This window comes from Athene cunicularia, assembly GCF_003259725.1.
Source record: "Athene cunicularia isolate RWA chromosome 1 unlocalized genomic scaffold, athCun1 chr1_part2, whole genome shotgun sequence".
Taxonomy (NCBI): domain Eukaryota; kingdom Metazoa; phylum Chordata; class Aves; order Strigiformes; family Strigidae; genus Athene; species Athene cunicularia.
The window spans coordinates 26,231,785-26,254,088 of NW_020799092.1; the positions used below are offsets into that span (position 1 = coordinate 26,231,785).

Genomic DNA, 22,304 nt, shown 5'->3' on the forward strand with positions numbered 1-22,304 from the left:
TAAAAAAATCCCAGAACCATCTGGTTTGGAAAAGCCCCTGAAGCTCCTCCAGCCCAACCATGACCCTCCCCCTGACCGTTCCCAACTCCCCCAGACCCCTCAGCGCTGGCTCAGCCCGACTCTTCAACCCCTCCAGGGATCCCGGGGACTCCCCCCTGCCCTGGGCAGCCCATTCCAACGCCCAACAGCCCCTTCTGCACAGAAATCCTTCCTCAGAGCCAGCCTGACCCTGCCCTGGGCAGCTTGAGGCCATTCCCTCGGGGCCTGGCGCTGGGGCCTTGGCTCCAGAGACTCATCCCCCCTCTCTGCCCCCTCCTGGCAGGGAGTTGCCGAGGGCCAGGAGGTCTCCCCTCAGCCTCCTCTTCTCCAGACTGAACCCCCCCAGTTCCCCCAGCCGCTCCTCATAAGATAAATAAAGTGCTTATTTTGTATTTCAGCTGTTCCGAAAGTCATCAGAGAAAATCTACACCCGTTCCTAGTGGTGACAGTATGGAGAAGGGGCAGTTCTGGCTCCTGCTGAGGAAGTCATTGACAGCTGTCACACAAGAAGTCACTTGATGGTGACAACTGGACAATAACTGCCCACAGACTCAACTTCCACTTTTGGACAAAATTACTGAGAATGCTGTCAGGTTCAAGCATAGAACAGAATAGTCTTATTTACCCAAGTCGATCAAAGGACAGACATGGAGAAGTCACAGCGTTTTGTTATTAACCTGGTGTCCTCCTGAGAACCTGCAATGGTCACGCATTGAGTGACTGCAGCACATCTATGAGCTTTTAACACTGGTCATCAGGAGACAGTACAGACACTATCCTGTCCTCTAGAATCCTCTAGAAATCTTAAAGGGTTGCTGACCTACTTTTTCTCTTGTAGGAACCTGGAGAAAAAAAAAAAAAAAAAAAAAAAAAAAAAAAAAGCCCTGCTATTCACTTCAACAAGTCTTGGTCACACGTTGGTTTTCCTCCTGCTCAGTATGTCTGTAAGGCAACGAGGGAGGTTTATGTCCAACGGGCATTTCTGTAGATGATGTTCAGTCCCTTTCAACTCAAACGTGTCTGTCGAATACCCAGCAGTAACTGGAAGAGAAACAGGCTGTGAATGAAGGCCGTAGAGCTGCAACTCAACCTCCCTAAAAATGAGGTGTGTTGGTTGTAGAAACTTGAAAGGTCATCGTGACGATGACTGCAGCTGTCCCTGGGGTCCTTCTGAGTGTATGTTGCCAGGGTGTCAAGCACGTGTGTACATGTCATGATGGTTGGTTTTTTTTTTCATTTTTGGCAAACCTATGTTTCTCTGGAGACAAGAGAATTTGTTACAATTACATTTTGGGAATCTTGACTTAAATCATCACCGGAATACAGCTCCCATTCATGTAACTCCCAGGTTAAAAGAGAAAATACTAGGCCAACATTAGACAGAATCAGCCTAAATAATGTCCCCCAGTTGCCTTAATTTGTGGGAGAAATTCAAAGCTGATCAGCAATTCAGCTGATTTCCATGGAAACAGGATTTCAACTCAGGAATCAAAATTGTATGAGGGCCAAAAATTCCAAACAGAGATTATAAAAATATTTTTCCACATTGGGATTCTCAAAATAAAAGGCAAATAGTTAAGCAAAACCGTTTTTCATCATCCACGCTATCTTTGTTTTGCACGGTACGTATCTACACACTTAACATTCTTCGAGTATTTTGGTAAATGCCCCACATATCAACACATTTTCATGGTTTTGATATCTTTAACAACCTAAAAGCAGAAAGCGCCTATATGTGGAGAGGACCCATCAGCATTTAGCTGAGCACCTCGCCACAGGTGACCTTGAGATCTGAACTTAAAACTTTGCTCAGGGGAACAGCTAAAGACGTTATTACTGCGTTTCCCCGTGGAAACATTACCAAGAGCATTCTCTGCTTCAGAATTATCACTTCGCTTGAATACCCAACAAAGAATATATGATTATTCCTCTGGAACACATTTGGAGTATATGATATCTTTAAGCAAACAGGGCTCACTGTTGTACTTTTGTCTTGGTAGTAACTGAAGCTCTTGCAATAAAGACTTGCAGCAATATTTAACACTACCAGCGACAAAGCTATGTAAGAGATTATTTCATAATTGTTTTGAAGTCCTCTTTCAGTTTACATCACTTCTCATCATCTACAGAATAAAACCAAATGTGCAAATATCCAGTTTGGCTCCAAGGATACAGAACAGCATGTGGTATTCTGCGTTATACAAAAACTGCTTAATGTGTTAACATCTTACTGCCTAGGGAGAACTTTTTCAGATCACATAACTTGGAGAAATGTTAAAACCTCTGTAAACATAGTGTAGCGGTAAGGACGTGACATAGGTCAGATTTTAAATATATGGTTAGCAACTTCAGCTCTTAAAATAATGAACAGATTCCCTTCCAAACTGAAGAGCAGCAGCAACAACAAAGAATAGATTCAATAGCTTTAACTGAAATTACTGGGAGTCCTTCCATTCCATTCAATGAAAATTTTATCTGGCACATAGCTGGTGGTTTGTTCATTTGTTTTTTCTTGCAAATATCTTTATTATTTGGTCAGATCTTTAAGATGGTTGAACATTTTTCCATTAACTTTTCAGTTTTGTGCCCAATTTTCTTTCTGAATAAACCACATGTACTGCAGATACATAATGAAACCGAGCAGAATACTTCAGAACTGTGTATTTGTTCTGCTATGGTTTATTTATTCTTTCTACATATTCCTGGGTTTAAGAAACCTTCAAAGCACTACCCAAAATAAAACAGCAATGGTACACGTAACTTTTTAACTCAAGGAATCAGGGTTTCCTAAAGATAGCTTCTAATGAAAGGGCTTTTTTTTTTTTTTTTTTTTTTTTTTTCTACACCACCTTTACTGATGCAATTACATTTAACCGCTATTAACAGTCAAGATTTTTAGCAGCTAGATGAAGCTGTATGAGCTTAATAGCTGTATCTTTCTCAGACTTTTCAGAACTTGTTTTTCTTTTCTACTGGAGCAGAGAGCTAGCGGATTGGAAACTTGTAGCGATTCTTCTGAATCAAAGACTGAAGTGGTTTAACTGTGTCTGCTCCTATAAGAGGACAACTCTAATTCTCACAGGTCAAGGAAGAGAACAACGAAAAACTACATTACCTTTCTACATTAGCCAGAAGCACATATTCTCAGACAGCAAACAGCACAGAAAACATTAGCTGCTGTACCAAAAATATACAGGCATAAAATAAAACAACTCAAGAAATCTGAGACTCAGATCTCTTCAAAGTTTTACGAAAAAGAAAGCCCACGCATTCAGAGCTAAACTGGATGAATCCATCACATGACTCAATACCCCAAAGAAAATGTGGCACGTAGTATGTTAATAAAAAACAAACAAATGTACAGCTAATAAGTCTGAAAATTCAAACCTTAAGTTCCTCGTTATAAAAGCCACAAATGACTTTCTAAGCAGAACTACCCAAACCACTATGCCGTGTCCCTTGGGACAATCAGTTTTCCTTCTCATCTTCTTTGCTGCTTTTGTACTGATGCATAAAAGTTTAGTTGTCTGGGGCCCAACCATTTTCAGGCAGCTTTGAGCAGTCACCAGTCTAGCGATGAGATGATCATACGTGATGAAAGGACAAGGTTAACTCACAATTTCCGAGTTAGTGTTAGTGTTTCATGTACCACGTGACGCATAACAACATGAGAGGCCCTTATTCTTCTAAAGCATAATTGGCTTTTCTTTAGAGAACAGTGTACAGAAACACAAAAAATGGGGGTAACATTCAGGTCATGCTCAGATGGATTAACTTCCTGGTGCCTCTTTCAAACATTGTCTTCCTACTTCTCTTTGAACCGCAGACAAGTCACCACAAACTTTCCTTTTGATAGCTGTTGTGCTTTTCATGCAAACATCTGGAGACTAACTAGAGGTTGCTAACCCAAAGATACCTAAAGATACCCACGCAGCCCACTTGGACCAGGCTTGATTTCCTGTTCCTTCATACATGCTGAGCTCCGGAACACCCTTTGGGTTCCCATTCTGCTGAAACAGAACTTGCTTTCACCTCGCTGAAGCCCCATCAGAGTGCCTGTTGGTTTCTTTCTGCCTCCTTTATCTCTGGCTGAGGATGGAGAGCCCGCGAGGCGTCAGCCAGACACACACCGCACCGTCCCGCTGCTCGCTACTGAATCCCGCTCCCGGGACTCGTTCCTACCAGCCCCTAAGGTGCATTGCTCGCATTCTCCAGTTCACTCCCAGCTGGCTGCCGCCCTCCCCACAACCCAGTCACCCTCATCCTGCCCTCTGCTTCCCACCAGTGCCTGGCTAACACTAGCCACAACACTGTGACCGGCTGCAGATCCACAGCACAAATACGGTTGTTGCAATCAGGAGCTGCAAACATACGTGGCGACCACTTTCTGCCCTGGACACGTGCTACAAGATGTTGAAGTTGCTTAAGTCTTGCTGTAAATTTCCTCCCGCGCCAGGGCGATTTCTCCACGACTTCAAGCACAGCTGCTTTTCCACAGCAGAGGCTGCAGGCAGCACCGAGACCTCAGTAACGATGATTTCCATGCCCCTTCCAGCACGTGTTCGGAGGGGTGCACCAGCACGCTGCCCCAGCAGCATCCTTCACGAGCCCAACTCTGCCCCGTCTCCTGGATTCACTTGAGGCAATCCTGTGTATTGCAGGAGCAGGCCTTGTTCTGCTCTTTTCCCTGGACAGTTCAGCTGCTCTTGATTCATTCCTTTAGGGTTAGATGTCTTTTTCTCAGCAATTCCTCCTACAAGCTGGAATCACATGTCCCACAAATGATCCTGTCTCTAATTAGGAGATCTTTTATGTCTCTGAAGTACATGTGCATGCCAGAGTTCTCAGCAACACGATGCAAGCATCTATCCTCTTCTCTGCTTCTTGTATTTGGAGTTTTAGAGAAAAGTGCTCTGCTACCTCCTGTATATTTTCCTCAAATATTTTCCTCAGCTGTTCCAGGGTTTGCGTATTCATTCCTGGCAATTTTATTTCACTCTTTCATTTTGTCCTGTGAAAACGTAAAAAAGCCGTACCTTCATTTTGTCATTTTTATTCCCTTTGTCAGGTTCATATACAGACACAATTCTTCCACATACGCATGAAACCTTCCTGGCCTGGAATTTTTGCATTCCTGGTGGTCTGGTCCCTTGCAGGGGATTCATTTGCCCATTTCTAGGTGCTGTTAATCAGACTTTTTTCTCTCAGTGGGTCTCAGCCTGCCTGATGCTAACCACGTTTCCATGCACAGTATGCTAGGTAAGTAACATAAGGGCTCTACACTTTTGCAGCCAACTTTAATACACTTATTTGGAGAGCTTTGCTACATATAACACGTGGGTATTTCAGTCAAGTACGATGAGAATAAAAAACTCAGTTTTTCAAACTCACAAACTACGCTCCTCTTTCCAAGCTCCAGTTAGGTTGCAGAGGAGGTTGTTCTGACAAACTTGGCAGACAGCACAAATTTTCTGAAGTATTCTCCCTCAGCTCCCTCACTGAAGTATTATATTTCTTTTCCTAGACTTCTAATAGCCATGTTTAAGAAAATTACAGCGTTCTCTAATGGAGAGTTTCCCAAGAAGTGACGGTATCAGTCAGTCCCCACTGCAGATGAACATTCTTGCTTGAAAATTTCTGGAAGCATCTCTCGAACCTACCAAATCCCCTAGCAGAATGATTTTCCTCTTCTGCAGCACAGCTCCTCGACTCTGTAGCAGACACAGCCTGTCTCCCCATTAATTCATGCCTTTAAGAGCTTCTCAGCTCCATAAGCTGCAGGGAAATTATGTTTTAAGCAAGTACCTAAGCTCTGACAAGTAGTTGGAAGCTCTGCTTTGGAAAGATGCTAAAACCTGTAGGCCCAGAGCTACCCTTTGGTCCCTCCTGCTGGGCTGAGCTGCTTTGCAGGTGCAGAGCGCCTTGCTGCCTTGGGTTGAGAAGCTCCATCGAGTCACCACTGAGGGTACACATGCCCAAGGCACAGCGTCAAAGTGCTCTCCACTGTGCACCCTCGATTCGTAGGTGGAGGCGGCCATCAACATGCACATGACAGCCAGCACTTCAAACTGGGTCACACACAACCATCCCGGAGGGACTGATGGTAAAACAGACACAGCATCCTTGGGTCAAGTACACGAGCCAAACAATGCCACGCTTCAAAGAAGTAAAAACGTTGTTTAACGTACTTTAGGAGAGCAAGTGAAAATACTGCAAACAAAGATGTGAGAATTGAAATTGTTTTGTGAGGTTACCGTATGCTTAATTTGACTCGGCCATAGAGAATTAGCATCAAGCCATGCCACTGAACAACATGTCACATCCAACTGGTCTTCACTCAGGAGAACAAAGGTGCTGGAATTCAATCTTCTGGTGCCCCCCTTGGAAGCGTAAGTGACAGTAAATTTTAAAGGCTAAGATTTAGGATTGGTGCAGACCTGCCTTTCTGCAAATGTGATTTTAAGGCTCAACGCAACTGTTGCTAAAAATAAGGTAAAAGAAGGGTTCTGGTCTTGCACTATAATGAACTGCAGGCTCAATTGTTTGAAGAAGTAGAATTGCATTGATGAGAACGGATCAAAGACAAATGAAAAATCAGATATTTCCTCTTGAGGGTAAAAATTTTAGGAGGGTCATGCTTTCTCAAGCAGCCCTTACTGCGGTTTAAAGGCAGAGAGATCTTGGAGTCAGATTTAATATATTATCAAAACAACAAAAAGAGAAGTGGGGACATGAAAACTCCAGAAAACGCTCAAAGAAAACCAAACGTTAGCAGTACCAAGTGGAACATGCAGCCAATCTTGCTTTGTTTTAGAAATGAGCTGCAACACAGACAACAGAACGGCATTAGTAACAGCTACAACTGTCCACCATCCCCAGGCAGTAAACCTCCTGCAAAACTTCAGAGGCGCCACCATTTTTAATTCCTTGCCAACATGTACACTTGTCATGATCGCTGGGATGCCAACCATTTCATGACAGAATCCAAGCAGCAAGAATTTTTAATCCAGGGAATACTCGGAGCAACTTATGTCAGTCCCAGCACCTCATTCCAAAGTCTGAGAATAATATATCGCACAGCTGTTACAATTAAATCAAATATGCACTTAAAATTATTTATTCCTTCATGCTTTTTTAAAATAAATGTTTACTGCAGCCAGTTTACTAAATCTGAATTTTGTGGATGTGCAATTTCATTGTGTAATAATACTCAAGAGAACTGAAATGAAAAAGAAGAACAGAGAGGCCAGATAATTGCTTGAACCCAGGTTGTACAAAACCAGTTTTACAGACGTACCTTCTGATTATATCAACCATCTTAGCCGACTTGGACTCACTGTCATTTGTGGAGCTCTTCCACAAAGAGCTGAGTGGTCAAACGGCACTGATGAGTATCATGTCTAGCTGCTAAACCCTAGCTAAAAATGGGAAAAGGACCCACTGGACTTCATACAATTATCCTCTAATCGGTATCTGTAGGCAGAGCAGTAGTGCTGCACGAACCTGTGATTTTAGAGCAGTCTGTGCACCCATGACCAGAGCAGCTCCACAACTGCATTAGAAATAGCATGCCCTTAAATTTACTTTGCAACAACAGCGTGCACTCTGGACCTCTCATATAGCAGAAGCACCTCCGTCCCATAAAAGAAGAATTAATTTAAAAACACCCCAACAAAATATAAAAATCATATCCTGAATATCACATGCTTAGATTTAATCAAAGAATACCAGATATACCTGTAAAAGGGCTCCAGTATCTTCAGCATAGCATCTTCTCCTACTCTGCTACCAATCTCAGGAACTGCTACAGTTCCCTGATAGGCACATCAGGCTGGAACTGTCTAAAGTCTTCAAAAACATGAGGCAAGAGAAATAATGACCTCAGAACTGGCACGGTTTTTACCCAGCATGTAAAACTGGTTTCTTAAAAGCATATTCAAAATGTCCCTCCCCTCAGGCCACCTGGAGAGAGATATTCTTCATTCAAGGTCCAAGGTAAGGGGAAAATTAAAGACTGGCCTCGAAGCAATTCTTATGGGCCAGACTGAAGCAAGTGTCAGTGCCAGGCATAAAAATAAAAATTCTTAATCAGACATCTCCGTGGCTGCAATACAGGCTGTCTGGATGCTACGGCCCCGCTCCAACCAGCTCCGAGTGCTAAAGGACTCTGAGAGCACTGGTTTAGACCTCTAGGAAGCAGTGTAATACAGCGGTGAGTTTTAAATCAGTTTTAAGCACAGTTCAGCTGATCTGTGTTCTGCAGCACTAATACCAGTGTTGGGATCTGGTTTCATACCTGTCGCTTGTTCACAGAACAGAAAACTTGCCATACTGTCCAGCCTATAAACTACTGGGGCATGGGTGGAGAAACCGTTGGGAGCCACAAGAATCACTGGATGAGAGACTAAATGGGAAAGAAGCCCCAACTAAACTGTTAATGGCAGTTGGGACGTACCTGGGGTTGGTTTAGCACCACTGCAATACTACATCTCAAGTAGCCCGAGGCAAAGTCACTCTGAGACACAAGACAGCATCCCCCACAGCGTGTCAGATACCCAGCAGAGGAATTCCTCACCACAGAGCCACGTCCAGAATGACTGTACTTAAAATTGTGGCTACTTCTGAGGGGAGAAGACAGCAGGCACCTTTAAGATCCATTTACCGATTCTCTGAGGCGCATTTAATTTACTAAAACAGGCGTGCTTCTCAAATCCACTTCCCTGAAAGTATCAAAACCACAACAGAAGCCCAAAGACTGTGTAACATAATGTCTGATACAATAAAAAGACAGAACTGTATGAACAGATTCATTTGTTGCTAATGAACTGCAGTGTCATATTAACATTTCAAACGAGGATACCGTCACCTTTTTCACATCTCCTTTCTACCCCAATTTTGACCACTCTCTGTGAAGAAATAAATATGCAAACACACATGCATGAAAAGCGATGTTAACAAATTATGATGCTTCCTAAAAAGAGACAACACACTTCCAGTTTTTAATCAGACGTTTTTTAAAAAAAAAAAAAAAAAAAGGCAACAGGAGTCGATCTGTCATTCTGTTATTTCAAGGCCTGCTTCCACAGAAATAAGCTGAAATACCAATATGTCCAATTTAGAAATAATACAGATATTCACGCTGAAAGAGCTTTAGGTCCCAAAACACAAGAACGACTCTATGCTTTGGATTTATACAGCTCTGCTTCCACTGGCTGGTTGAGGATGTTTTGCCATCAATTGCACACACGGGTACAAAACATCATTAGCAATCACCCAAGTAATTTGATCTCCAGTGGGGCATCTGTCAGGAATAGCCACATGTTGCTAATGCTCTTCTGAACTGGAGGCTGCTGGTGTAAATAAAAATAACAAGCTTCAACATCAAGACTCTTCAAAATTCAGCACTGAATTATGTATCTGGACTACATGATAATTTTATTTTATTTCCTTCAGCGCCATCACTTTTAGTAAAACCTCATGGAGAAGGCTTAGTTTTTACTTTCTGCTTGTATATACTTAATTTTAATAACTCGGCCTTTCTTATTTCTGACAGTGAAATGACTTTTTTTTTTTTCATTAGAAAGAATAATTCCTGATGTGTTTCGCAAAGCAAGACCACAGAAGACACTTCATGCATGCGACAGAATCCTGCGTGTCACAACCCTGCGTGTCCTGAATTCTCCCGTTAAAGCAGCACAACTCTTCCCAGTCAACTTTAACAGGCACCAGTGCCCATCCCAAGCCACGGGGGTGTGTGGGTCATCTCCTGTGACTTCAACCTGCCAGCCATCGGGCGCCTGGGATGGGTCCTGGAAAGAGGATACAGGCACTTCCAGCAACAACCCTTCCAGCCGCAGCAGGTTTTTAAAGTAGGTGGGCAAAAATCACCCACCTCATTTCATCACCTACAGAGAAATTATGCTCCTAGGGCTTTAAACATAGGAACTAGCAACTCATTTCATGTGTATCTGTCTCAAGAGTTTGCTGTAGCTGGGTACGTAGCTTCCAATGATGAGAATTCATATATGCTAATCATTGTTTGTTTAAAAATTCAGTTTCATTGATTACTAATATAAGCAAATTATTGGAAGTACTCAAGTAGTATCATGAGACTACGAAAACGTTTGGTAATTTGTAAAAATATAGTATTTATGGAAAATAAAGACTTACCAAAATAACAGAAAGATCATGATCTACCCAAAAGACTCTAAAGTAACATTCCTGCCTTTCGACCTTCCTCCTGGTTACTCTGGGAATTTAATTACCCTCTTGTGCTATTCCTTGCAAGCTCCTTTTGTTCCTTAAATCTTCAAAATAAAATTTCTTTTTTCAATATTAGCTGGAGCTGAGCCACTTTTTCTTACAGGACCTCTTGCACAGGAATTATGTACAGAGCACCACATGCTGAAGACCACTGCCATATTTATTTAAGCTTATAGACATTTTTTTAGAACCTATCAGAAAAAAAGGTTTGAATTATAAGGAACGTATGCTCATCTCACCATTACTTGTCAGCTGAAGAGTCAATCAGCCAAGCGAGTGTACGAACAAAGATTTATATTTAGAGGACTGAATAGAAGAAGGCTGCAGTTAAAGCATAAAGTCCTCAGAATCTAGAAAAGGCCAAAGCTAAGACTGCTCTCTTCTCAGAAAAAGCTGTTTTGACTGAAATTGCTGTATCACAGTAAATCTGAACAACATGCCCAGCATTCAGTGTTCATCCCAAATATTTTAAGTTTGGCAACATTCTAAGGAGCTGATAACAACGCAAGTGTGAGGCAACCAGCTTCTCCTACAATTACCTTTCCCTACTTTACTACTATCATTTTAGTTGGATGGAGAAAGTCAATACCTTTCCAATGAATTAACTAACTGGAGGATATGCCATAATCTTTATGTTACATACTGTATTCTATTCCACCACATTCCTTCCCGGAAAAAAAAAAAAAAAGATTATCAGTCATTTCCTGTGGACTGGAAAGAAATACAGACTTGAAAGGTTTGCAAGAGCAATTTAATACTGGAGCAACTGCACTGCTCATTTTCTGTATTCATTTCTCACCAGTCGAGTTAAGATCTCTTGTGTACAAGGGAATCTGCTTATCACAGGTGGGTCTAAAGCTTTTGGTAGGAAAAATCTAAATCATTCAATTTCTTGTGGAATTGCAAAGAAAAACGCAGCTGAGGAAAAAAAAAAAAAAAAAAGAAAAAAAGAAACCAAACCTCCTTCTTCAAGTCAACACATGTAAATTAACTTTCAAGAAATATAACAAACATCTGGTCAGTCTTTCCCCTCTGCTGGTTTGAGGATTTGAGAACAACATGTTCTTTGGGCCAGAAACTGAGAAATAATAAATGAGCAAACTTGATTTGAATCTCTGTGTGCAACTGTTTTCAAAATGCTTTGCAACAGGTCAGAGAAGCCCAAATTTACTGATTTCTCTTTCTATTCATATCTGGAGCATCAGCTGACCGAGTCAACTGCCCATCTCCAGGACATGGGAGGCATGGGAAAACAGATTCTCCTCCCTCTGAGGATATCCAGAGCAAGAGTATTTGAAGGAAGGTTTATTGGGCATTAGAAGACTTTTAAGACATGTTCTAAAATATCCTCCTATGAATAAAGTGAGAACCAACATAATGAGAAAACAGTAAGAAGACGACTGAATTTTAGTTAGCCCAAGAAAAAATAATCTGAATAAACTAAAGAAAATTTTGAAACAATATAGCAGTAAGAAGAGAGGCTAGTATTTATTGCATACATTGAAGATGTTCTGATTACAAATGTATTTTAATTAACTACTTGTGACAGTATCATGGGACATTATCTGATTTTATTGTTAGCTGGGTTTCTTCCTCAAAAAATGAACTTCAACCTGAGGAGACTTTAACCTTAACAGGACTTCACACACTAGAGTTCTTGGAATAGACCACTTCCTTAAAAAACACATGAGAATCAAGTTTTAGAAGATTTTAGCTTAGTCTGTGATCTTGCAATTAATTCTGAGGTCTAGTCCTAAAGAGACATATGTATTACTAGACTTACGTACCTCAGGTAGCAATAACAGCTCACTGTTTTCTTAAGAACAAGGACTTTCTAATCAGACTGATTTTTCCTCTCCCTTTATTTTTTTTTTTTTTTTATAAGACGATTCTTATGGTGAGCTATTTGTGTTTTAAATTCAGTGTACAATATATGGACATCCAGATCTCAGCTTTTTAACACCACTGGCACATAATTAAAGACATAAAGCAAGACAAAAATCAGCAAACTGGTGACATTTCACCAATGCAAGTCATTACTCCATATAATTATTTTAAGGCCTTGAAATTTATAACCCCTCCCGTACCTTTTTAGTAGATATGCACAGCTCCAAACAAATGTCCCTAGTTGTTGCAGGGATAAATGGGTTTCATAGCCAACAAATACATGCTGGTTTGGACCAAGCTATGAGGGGAATCAAATCATAGACTCAAAGGGTGCTTAGAGAAAGTCTGTTGCTGACAACTCTCTTACACACCAGGACTGAAATTTTAGCTGATCTCAACTGTCTCAGAACTGACACAAAATATGCACAACCCCTTAAGATAAAAGATCCATCACACACGGGGCTTTGTCCTCAGACACAGTAAATGCAAAACACTTCATATATTTATACGCGTGTATGCGTGAACACACATACATTCACCCACATGTGTTTTCTATGCAAAACAAAGTCATATCATCCTATGCCAGGATTCCTGCTCAGCTTTACCATGATCTTGATTTAATCCATACTTGGACCATGCAGGCTACAGACCAGTGCAATGGATTCATCAGCCAAAGGGTAATTTACACTAGCCATTTCTAGAAACAAGACACTGATGTAAGGGTTATAGAAATCTTTGCAATGTTTTCCTTAATATCTCTGGTGGTCTGGAGTGTGCACAGAATGTAGTACCAGTGTGTAACTATCTTTTGTATCTACAGCATTGGAATGCTAACAACAAGAAAGTATGCATGTTTTTTCCTTTACTGCAGATACACAGACTACAGAAGGATTTCAAAAATAAAAATTAAAAAAAAAAATAAAATCTGCATGCTATTGATTCTCCCACACTTATTACCAACTGCTATGTCTTCTACCACAAATATTCTCTTTGATGTTAACAAGAAGGATGAGCTGCAAAGGCTGCAAGAATGCTTATGCCCATTACTGGCTTAATTATAAACTTGTCTGACTATAAACAAATGAAAAAAAAAAGTGTTTGTATGCCCTGGCCAAATTCCTAAGGCTATAAAGCAAGCATTTCACTGTTTGTCATAAGAAGCATTTTATATTGCCAGGAATGTAAACACCTGCAATAGTAAGAACTGTACCCAATAGTCATCTAGACAACAAGGTCTCTGGTGTGAATTTTAGTTATATGGATGACCTGAAACAGAAGCAAGAGAAAGAGATTCATGTATACAAGAAAGTACCGATGCCCCTTGGAAATGCTCTTTATAGGAAATACTATGACTACATCACAGAGAAGGTATCCCGATGACACCCCAACTACCTGCACTACACTGATAGAGCGATAAGGAAATAAACTGGAAGAATTTAATTCATCAAAAGTAAGATAATGGAAACCACTACTGAATACAAAACAAAACCGCTAAGAACAAGAAACAGCACTAGCTATACACAGTGCAAATATTCCAGCTATTTCCCAGGATCTAAGCAAGCCAAAATATATTGTACTCCTCATCAATTCATACTTTCCACACGTAACACTAAAAACTTATTTTTCGTAGTTAAACATTTCTGTACTTTGACATGTATTATCAAAAGAATAAATAAAACATAATATATGCTTTAATATTTGAATATGAAACGATTTCTTCAAATACGTTAGCTGTTTAATCCTGATAGTAAATTTAGGCTTATTGTTGTTTCTGTTTTCATAATTTGAACACACACATTGCCTTGAAATTTTCTTACATGGAATTGCTCCTACAGATATTTCAGCACAGAAGTCAATGCACAAACAGTATCTTCTCTGCCCCAGAATTATACCTTCACACCTCACATCAGCTTCTACTTTACAACTAAGCTGTTTTTTTTGTTTGTTTGTTTGTTTTTTAAAAATCTTACCCCGTTTCCAAAGAATCTTCTAGGAGTCCTGCAAACAATGTGATAGAAAATTTCTATTTGACTACTTCCATCCTGCGTTTTGAATGATGGTTCAGATGAGGAAGAGCTTTTTCGCTGATAAAAGTGTAATTCTGCTGTGTATTTCACACGCCTTACACGGAGACTACATCCAGGCCGATACACTGGAAAAATAATTAAAAAAAAAAATCTTTCACCATGCAGAAACATGTAAATATATCAACTGAAGCAGCAAATGTCTGTAAGGGTTTTCTTTTTTCTGCTTTTGTAACTCTTGGGCAGGATCATCAATATTAGCTGTAAAAGAAAGGATGCCTGAGCTCTGCGTTCAGGTCTCAAACATACAAAGAGGTTTGTACAGAAGCGTGAGCCTGGCAATCAAAGTTTTACAGAAACATCCATATTTTAAAATTGAGCCCTATATTGGAGTGTAGGCTGGGACGAACAAGACATTTTTAGCATACACCTTTTAACTTCACAAGGGTAACGATTCTCAAAACGATTCCCCGTACAATGATTTTATTCTTTTTGTGTCCTTTTTATCAACGTGCTGTTAGACACTTCTCTGTCTTAACCCGTGAGTTTTGTGAATGACAGATCTTTGTACCACGCGGAAAAAGCAACAGCTCGAGCAGCGTGCACGTATATTTCCAACTGCTCGCTATACAGTGAGACAAACTGTAAAAGAAAAGAAGTTATCTGCATTGTAAAGCAGGACAGCAGTATTGTTTTGCACTGTACGCCGCGTGCATTTCAGCAACGTGAAAAGGACAGACACCTGCTTTTTGACTTCCAAGTCACGTAGGCTGTAAAATAACAGAGTAAACCTGATCTGATGAATCGTCCAGCATAAGAGTGACGTTAACAGTTTCCCAAACACCTTGCAGATTATTTATTATAAAGGTTTTCTAGTATGAAGAGTAACCGTGTGACAGACAGTGGCAATACCTCACTTTGTAACTGTACAGCCTGTAAATTCACACTGGAGGTTTCCTACGGACTCTGCGCAGCGTTCAGAAAGCCAGAGATGGAATCAACATCACCAGCTTAAATCCAAGATAAATCTAATTAAGGGCTGTAGAATTATCGTGCTTTTTAACTAGAGAAGGGCCTCCTCCACAAAGCTCATCTTGGGAGAAATCCGTTCTGCAGTGTGCGAGAGAGGGGCCAAGCCTGGTGTGCTGCGAGAGACTCATCCCCATCTGCGGTGTGTATGTGGAAACGAGTCATCTCGGATGATTCAAACCTTGTAGAGACAGGAGTTCCTGTTGCTCTGCTCGCACAGATGCTTGTGGACAGCTCAAAGACTCCTGGAGCAGGGTTTGAGTATCTTGGCCATTTAATCTGTAGTGGTGATTACAGTGCAAGATTTACCTTTATAAACGCTTGTCCCCAGATAGGTTAAATATGTAAATAAACCCCCATATATATATAATACAATTAAATGTATTTTTGTATTTAAATTATATACAATAAAATTAAATATATGAAATATTAAATTAACTGTAGCCACGTAGAATACACAAACATACAACTTTCTATAGAAACACACATACTGTTGTGCTCAGCAAGCAATTTGTATAGTGGCAGGGTGATTAGTTTCTATCCATACTTCCAAACGCGTGTCTTAGAGCATTAACATATACTTTAATTACTGTGCCAAGCAGATGAGCACATAATAGCAGCTATCATTTTGGAACTTTAGAGACATGGTTCGCTATTTGAAAAAAAAAAAAACCCTTCTTAGACGAACATTTGCTTTACAAAAGCAACAGACTCTTGATCTTATCAATGTTGCTTAATTTTAAAATCAAATCACAAATGTCATGATATTCAGTATTGTTCTTAAAGCCTTGGCTCCCGCAGTTATGCAATTACAAGGCACTTAACAATTTTTTAAGACTAAGTGTATCTCTAACCTTCGTGTTTTATGCTTAAAATGTGTATCTCAGCAGCTCAAAAACCACCCAGCAAAGTAAAAGAAGCTCTACCAGCGTTCCAGCATCTTACAGCATTTAAACTATGTCATGATTTTCAAATCCAGGCTAACATTTTCCTAAATTAATACCTGAAATTAGTAACGCCACACTATTAACCCAGGAATCTGCTGTGAAGGCCAAGGCCAGGCTGGCCAACAGCATCAGCTTCTGGCAGCGTTTCTAGCTGACGGTCAGCAAAAATACCCACAGAGCTTAGACCAGCTCGGAGAGAGCAGTGCGGGCTCACGCGCAGCCATCCAGCCTGTCCCGGCTACAACCATCACGGGGACCCGCACGTGAGAGCCCCAGCGACACCCCAACAGGCCCCCTGTTCACTCACCATGACCTCAAGGCAGACAGAGTAAGGAGGAGGACCCCCAGGATGGTCGGGGCTGGAGCATCAGCCCCGTGAGAAGAGGCTCAGGGCACGGAGCCTGCTCAGCCTGGAGGAGAGAAGCCTTTGGTGATGGTTTTTCCATATCCGAGGGGAGGGTACTGAGAAGTCAGAGCCAGGTTGCTCACAGTGGGGTGTGGTGGGAGAACCAAGGGACAACACACATAAGTTGAAATATGAGAGGTTCAGGCTGGAAATAAGAAAAAAACACCCAAACTTTTCTGCATGAGGTCAGTTCAGCAGTGGAAGAGGCTGCACAGAGAGGTCGTGCAGTCTCCGTGCTCGGAGGATTTCACAGCCCAAGGGGATGAAACCCCCAGCAACCTGGTCTGACCTCACAGCTAACCCTCCTTCGAGCAGCAGGTTGGTACTAGACACATCCTGAGGTCCCTTCCAACCCGAACCACGATCCCACCATCATTCCGCGCTGCTGATCACTGCTGCCTAACTTTCGTGTTTTCTGGAGCTGGTCACTTCTCACAAGATTTTATTTGCTTTGTTCACTCCTTAGAGTCGTTACTCTTGACACCCTTCAGGCCCCAAAAGAGCATCTTATTTGACACCAGTGTCTGTTTTTTCTCAAAGAGCCAACTGTTCTTTCAGGCACTTGAATCCCAAAGTATATTAGCAAATACTCTGAAATCCGTGAGTTGATTCTGGACTGTGTTTGTTATTATGTAATGAGTAACCCTCCTACAGCATCAACACGCAAAACAGAAGGCATGAAATACCTGTTAAAATTTTTCCTCATCATGAACAAAATCCAACTTAGTTCTGGGCTTTCCCCTTATCTTTAAAAACAATACAGCCATGTATCTGACCTTGACATACTCTTTCTTCACGGGGGTCAAATCAGCTGCTAAAGCTGCTGGCATAACTGTATTCCCACTGTTTTTTTCCTGCGTATGTTCTACATTTTCAGCTCCCAAAGCATACTGTGGAGACCAAGAACAGCCCTGCGCAGGCAGGCAGCTTCCACACATAAAAGAAAACCAAAGCACATGCACAGCAAGACCCATGAAGTAGATCTCCACACGTGTACCTGTTTTTACGACTACTGTAACACAGAGCGTAACAGCATAAACACAATATACAAAGGAACTGGGAAGCAACAGGGTTGAGCCAACTACAACTTCAACTGACATTTGAAAATGCTCGTTTGGCTCTTGCATGAGGTCCTGGGTACATATTGATGCACAGAGTTTATTATTCAAGTCTAAAAATAGTGAACTCATTAAAAAAAAAATTTACTAGGAGTAGTAAGAAATACACAGTTGTAACAGGCCACCCCAAAGCACTACTAAAACACAGTGAGCACAAACCTGCTATACATTTATCAGAAGACCACCTTCCTAAAGCAACCGATTTTCATCACTTCCTGGAGTGCTTTTGCTTGATTTCTTTTTCTTGTCCAGCTGTGCCCTAACTTCATTTTACTAATGTATATAATTTTCCCTAAGAAAAGATTAAGCGGGCAAATCAGGTTCCTGCTCCTGGCACCAAGATATTACTGAGCTCCATCAGCTATTAAGGGCCTCCAAACTATGGCAAACAAGTCCTGTCCCCCGTCCCCCCACCCCAAGGCTCATTTAGGAAAAAAAATACAAAAACACAGGTCTACTCTTGCCAAAGTGTCTGCCTCTTACATTCATAGAAACCTGTCTCAGAAGAAAAAAAAAACCAAATCTTTATTATGTATGAGGTACAGACCATCTGCAGTGGGCTCCGAGAGCCAACTTAAAAGAAGTGGGAGGGAGGGCAGTGTTCCCAGCTGCACTGCCAGTGAGTGAAGAGCGTGAGACTCAGAAGCTGTTTGTGAGTAGGAAAGAGATGGTGGGTCAGCATGAAGGAGGATGTACAAGATCTGTCATCATAAAGGATGAAAAAAATAAAACAAAACAACAAAAACCCAACCCCAAACATTGTTACATACATAATGTGTGTAGGGGTATACGGAGAAGGGCAACAAGAACAAAGAAAATCCGGTGAAGACACAAAGATCAGCCCATAAAATAAGTTTTCTAGGAGTGCTCTCACCCTGTCTCTGTGGTGGAAGAAGCACACGGAAGGTAAGAAGGGATGATAATATTATTACTCCAGTTGTAATATGCACCACTGAGCTCTTCGTGACATGGGAAGTAAGAATGGCAACAGAAGTAAACTGGCAGCAATGAAGAGTTTGAGGAGGTTTGCTTTTTTTACTCATTCTTTTAAAGCATTAAACACAGCTTTCCACATCAGTCTTACAAACCTGCCTGCTTCTCCTGACACCTCTTTTCACTGCTGCCACTGCACATACCCATATTAGCTATTTACTAGTATGAACACCATTACAGCTCAATAGTGTTTCATTTCTAAAAATGAAAAAAATAACCGTTTTTTAATTTTAACCACTGAAACCTAGTTACATTTAATCTTCCCACCAAAAAAAACCCAAAACAAACCCACCAAACCAACTCATGAGATTCTAACTTCTAGCAGCTTGCCTATGCATTTCTGTGTTTGTAGTTCAATAAGGTTACACGAGCTATAATCCAACGGCGATTAGGTAGATAGGAGTAAACCTTTCGAAGTGACTATTGCTGATTCTGTCAGGAAGCAAATCTATTTACCCCTCTATTCAAGCCAAGAATCGTCCCAAGTATTTGTCCTGTTATGTAAAAATTGACTGGCTTTTTAAACACTCCAAATTGAACCCTGGTTTTACTGACCCCCTTGGCTAAAACCCCGTTTGTGTCTCTGGGGACGGGATTTCACCTGGAATTTGAATCTATATACGGGCTGATGCTGGAAATACTTACCCACGATGGAAGGGGCACTGACATTTGAGCTCTGGTGAACCTTGTTACACACTGCAGACACTTTTCCCAGCGGTCTGCTCCACCTAGCTGCTGGAGATGAGGGCTCTCCATGCTGACTCAGCAAACACAGACACCTCAGGCGTACTCCAGCAGCTTAGCAGAAAGAGATTCATTGCCAAGGGTTGGAGCTGAACCTGGGGGTTTTGCAATGAAGCAGCTAAAGGTGTGGGCACACATTCCCTTCTGGAAATTCTGCTAAGGAAGCACTAATCCCCAGTCAAAGGGTGGAGCGGGGAGTTTGGGGCAGTAGCAATTTAAACCACTTCAAGGAGGTTTGCCAGAGCTTGTCTGTCAGCGCTCGAGCTTTACTCCTGTAAAAAGTCCTATCAACTTCAAAGGGACTGCATGCACCAGTGCAATTAGTGACATCCACGCTTGCAAAAGACGACTGAAGCCTCATTAAAATGCGTGGTTTTTTTAAATGCGCACGACGACATCGCTTTCATTTTGCTGAAGTCCTACGAACACCAGGAGCGACAATGCAAGGTTATTGTGCTTAAATTTGCTTATTTATTTAAAATAAGGTCAATTTTGCCTAAATATGCCAATATGCATAGAAAGCTGTACCCCTACAAATCTATCCTAATCTGTATATGCCACCAGAGACGAGCCTTTGCTAGAAAAATGCCTTTTTATCCATGTATCCAGGAATATGCTTATGCCTAAGCAGGGAATTTTAAGTTGTTTCCCAGACTGTTCCTGTATCCAACTGCAACCTGTTTATTTTGACCTCAGTTCTTAGAAACTGTTGATGCCACGGTAGAAATATGCTGTGTGTTCCAACAGGCAACAAACAGTCCTAATGACAGAATACTCCATCTGTGCTGCCAGAGCATACAGCCTCAGTCTATAGCTCGTATATGCTCTAGCTGAGCACGAAGCCTCGAAACGTGGGGAGAGAGCAGGGCGGTAACCTGCACCCCAGCTCACCGTGCCAGGTGTACCCATTCTGATGTGACAAAACTACCCAAAACAGGCCTTTGTGGAGAGTCCCGAGTCAGCCAGTTTACACCCATACAATTCAAATGCACCAGCAGCACTTTTATCCTACCCTCCCTGTCCTGATTTTATTAAGTACAGGCTTTTCCAAATCTTTCAAAACTACAAAGTAAAGAAAGCTGACTTAAAATTGTCCAGTGCTATCAAAAGGTAAGAGTTAAAGTGTGCAGAACATATGGCACTATTTACAGCAGGCTAACACACTGAATTCAAGGGAATTTTCCATCAACCTCATACTCTGGAAAAGGTATATTACAGAAAAATGCATGTGGGGATCCTTTAATTTTTCTTGCATCTTCTCCTCTTATATGATGCAGCTGTGGAGCAACACCCACTGGTATTGGTAGCATGAAACAGCGATCCTTTCCTTTTACCAAGGTCTGGTACCAATTACCATGGATTTAGAGGCACTATATAAAAGACAGTGCTGATTTGTTTCTAAATTTGTATCTTGATTAAACTGTCAGACTATAGCACAAAAGCAGAGCTTACCTGACTTTAAAATGCTGCGACAATAAATTATCCAAGAAGTGCAGTACAATTTGAAAACGCTTATAAGGATCAATACTACGCTTTCTGCTTAGATTTTAAATTTTGGTCATGCCAAATCAAATTGAATAGAAGCAGCATTTTATATTCAAACTGTAAACTCAGTATGTTCCAAATAAAAACTGTATGTGAGGAGAGACTGTGTAGCGAGATTTTAAAAATCACCGAGTTGGCCCAGAGAATAACTGCGTTATTATTATTATTTTCAAAATTATTTTTAGGTGTATTTTGGTTCACAGAAAAAAGCAAACATAAAAGGCCAAAATTCATATTCTCAGGAACACAGATGTAAACCTCCATGGATCAGAACAGTGTTTTTTCAGCATTTACCCCTGTAAACAGAGCAGAAGTTGGTCTCGCCCTGTTAAAGCAAAGTCATTTCCCCCAGAATAGCTTTAATGATACTGAATATATTTTAACTATCTAGAATTTCAACATCTAGGATTAGTGCTGTAAACAGACGTAGGGACTGCGGTCTAATGAAAGAAAAAGTCAACATAAACATGGTGAAGCAAAAGCAAGATCAGCCATGTAGAACTTCCAAAAAGTAGCTTGGGAATTAAACTACGGTTATTAAAACTTTAACAGTATACTGAACCACTCTATATAACGCAAATATTATATATTAAAAAGAAAGAGATTAATTTTCAATCACGTTTACAAGCCATCACTTTTCCTAAAACTTCTGCTTTTCTTGCCAACGTTCCTGTATGTCTTAACACTATTTTTCTACTGACTTTTATAGGGCATCCATGTAAGAAATAGCTATTCTGAAGTAATTAATTAGCATGCACCCTTCCAGAGAGAGAATATACGATAAAAGTATTACATAGTGAAGTTCAGGCATATTTTTATACCCTCAAAAGAGGGTAATTGATCCTCCCCTCTCCCCAGTTTCAAATGTGGAACTTGGCTGCTATGGGTTCTTTCCCACACAAATCAAGCCTTAGCTCTTTTGAATTGAAACAATATGGGATGATTATTGTGGGAAATTTTTTACTGTTACTGTAATTTAAAACTTTCTGTACCCAATTTTGCATTTTCTATAAATCAAAAACCCATTTCACTTAGGGCTACAATTAAACAGAGGAAATCAAAGACTAACTTCTAAGCAAGTCTTGCTATTAATCATAGGATGAACTAGTAGTACAACTACTTTTACTGCAGTTTCTTTCTGCCTGAGAACTACATTTTAATCTAAAGCTTGAGCTCTTTAGAAGAGACTGTGTCACAGACGAGACAAATTAAATAAAGGTATACTAAATGGTATAGCATTGCATGCTACTTAAGATGGAAGAAAAAAACCCAAAGCATTCAGACTTCTGTAGTAACCTCCCCCCCCCCC

The 22,304-nt window shown here is 40.9% G+C and overlaps 1 long non-coding RNA gene across 1 annotated transcript in view; it reads right to left on the reverse strand.

Moving 5' to 3' along the window:
• LOC113491505 overlaps nt 1–22,304 on the reverse strand; it is a 118,642-nt gene that overhangs the window by 68,746 nt on the left and 27,592 nt on the right. The window contains exon 2 of the long non-coding RNA XR_003400424.1: nt 14,160–14,341. This is a non-coding gene — a long non-coding RNA (uncharacterized LOC113491505). The remainder of the gene's footprint in view (nt 1–14,159; nt 14,342–22,304) is intronic.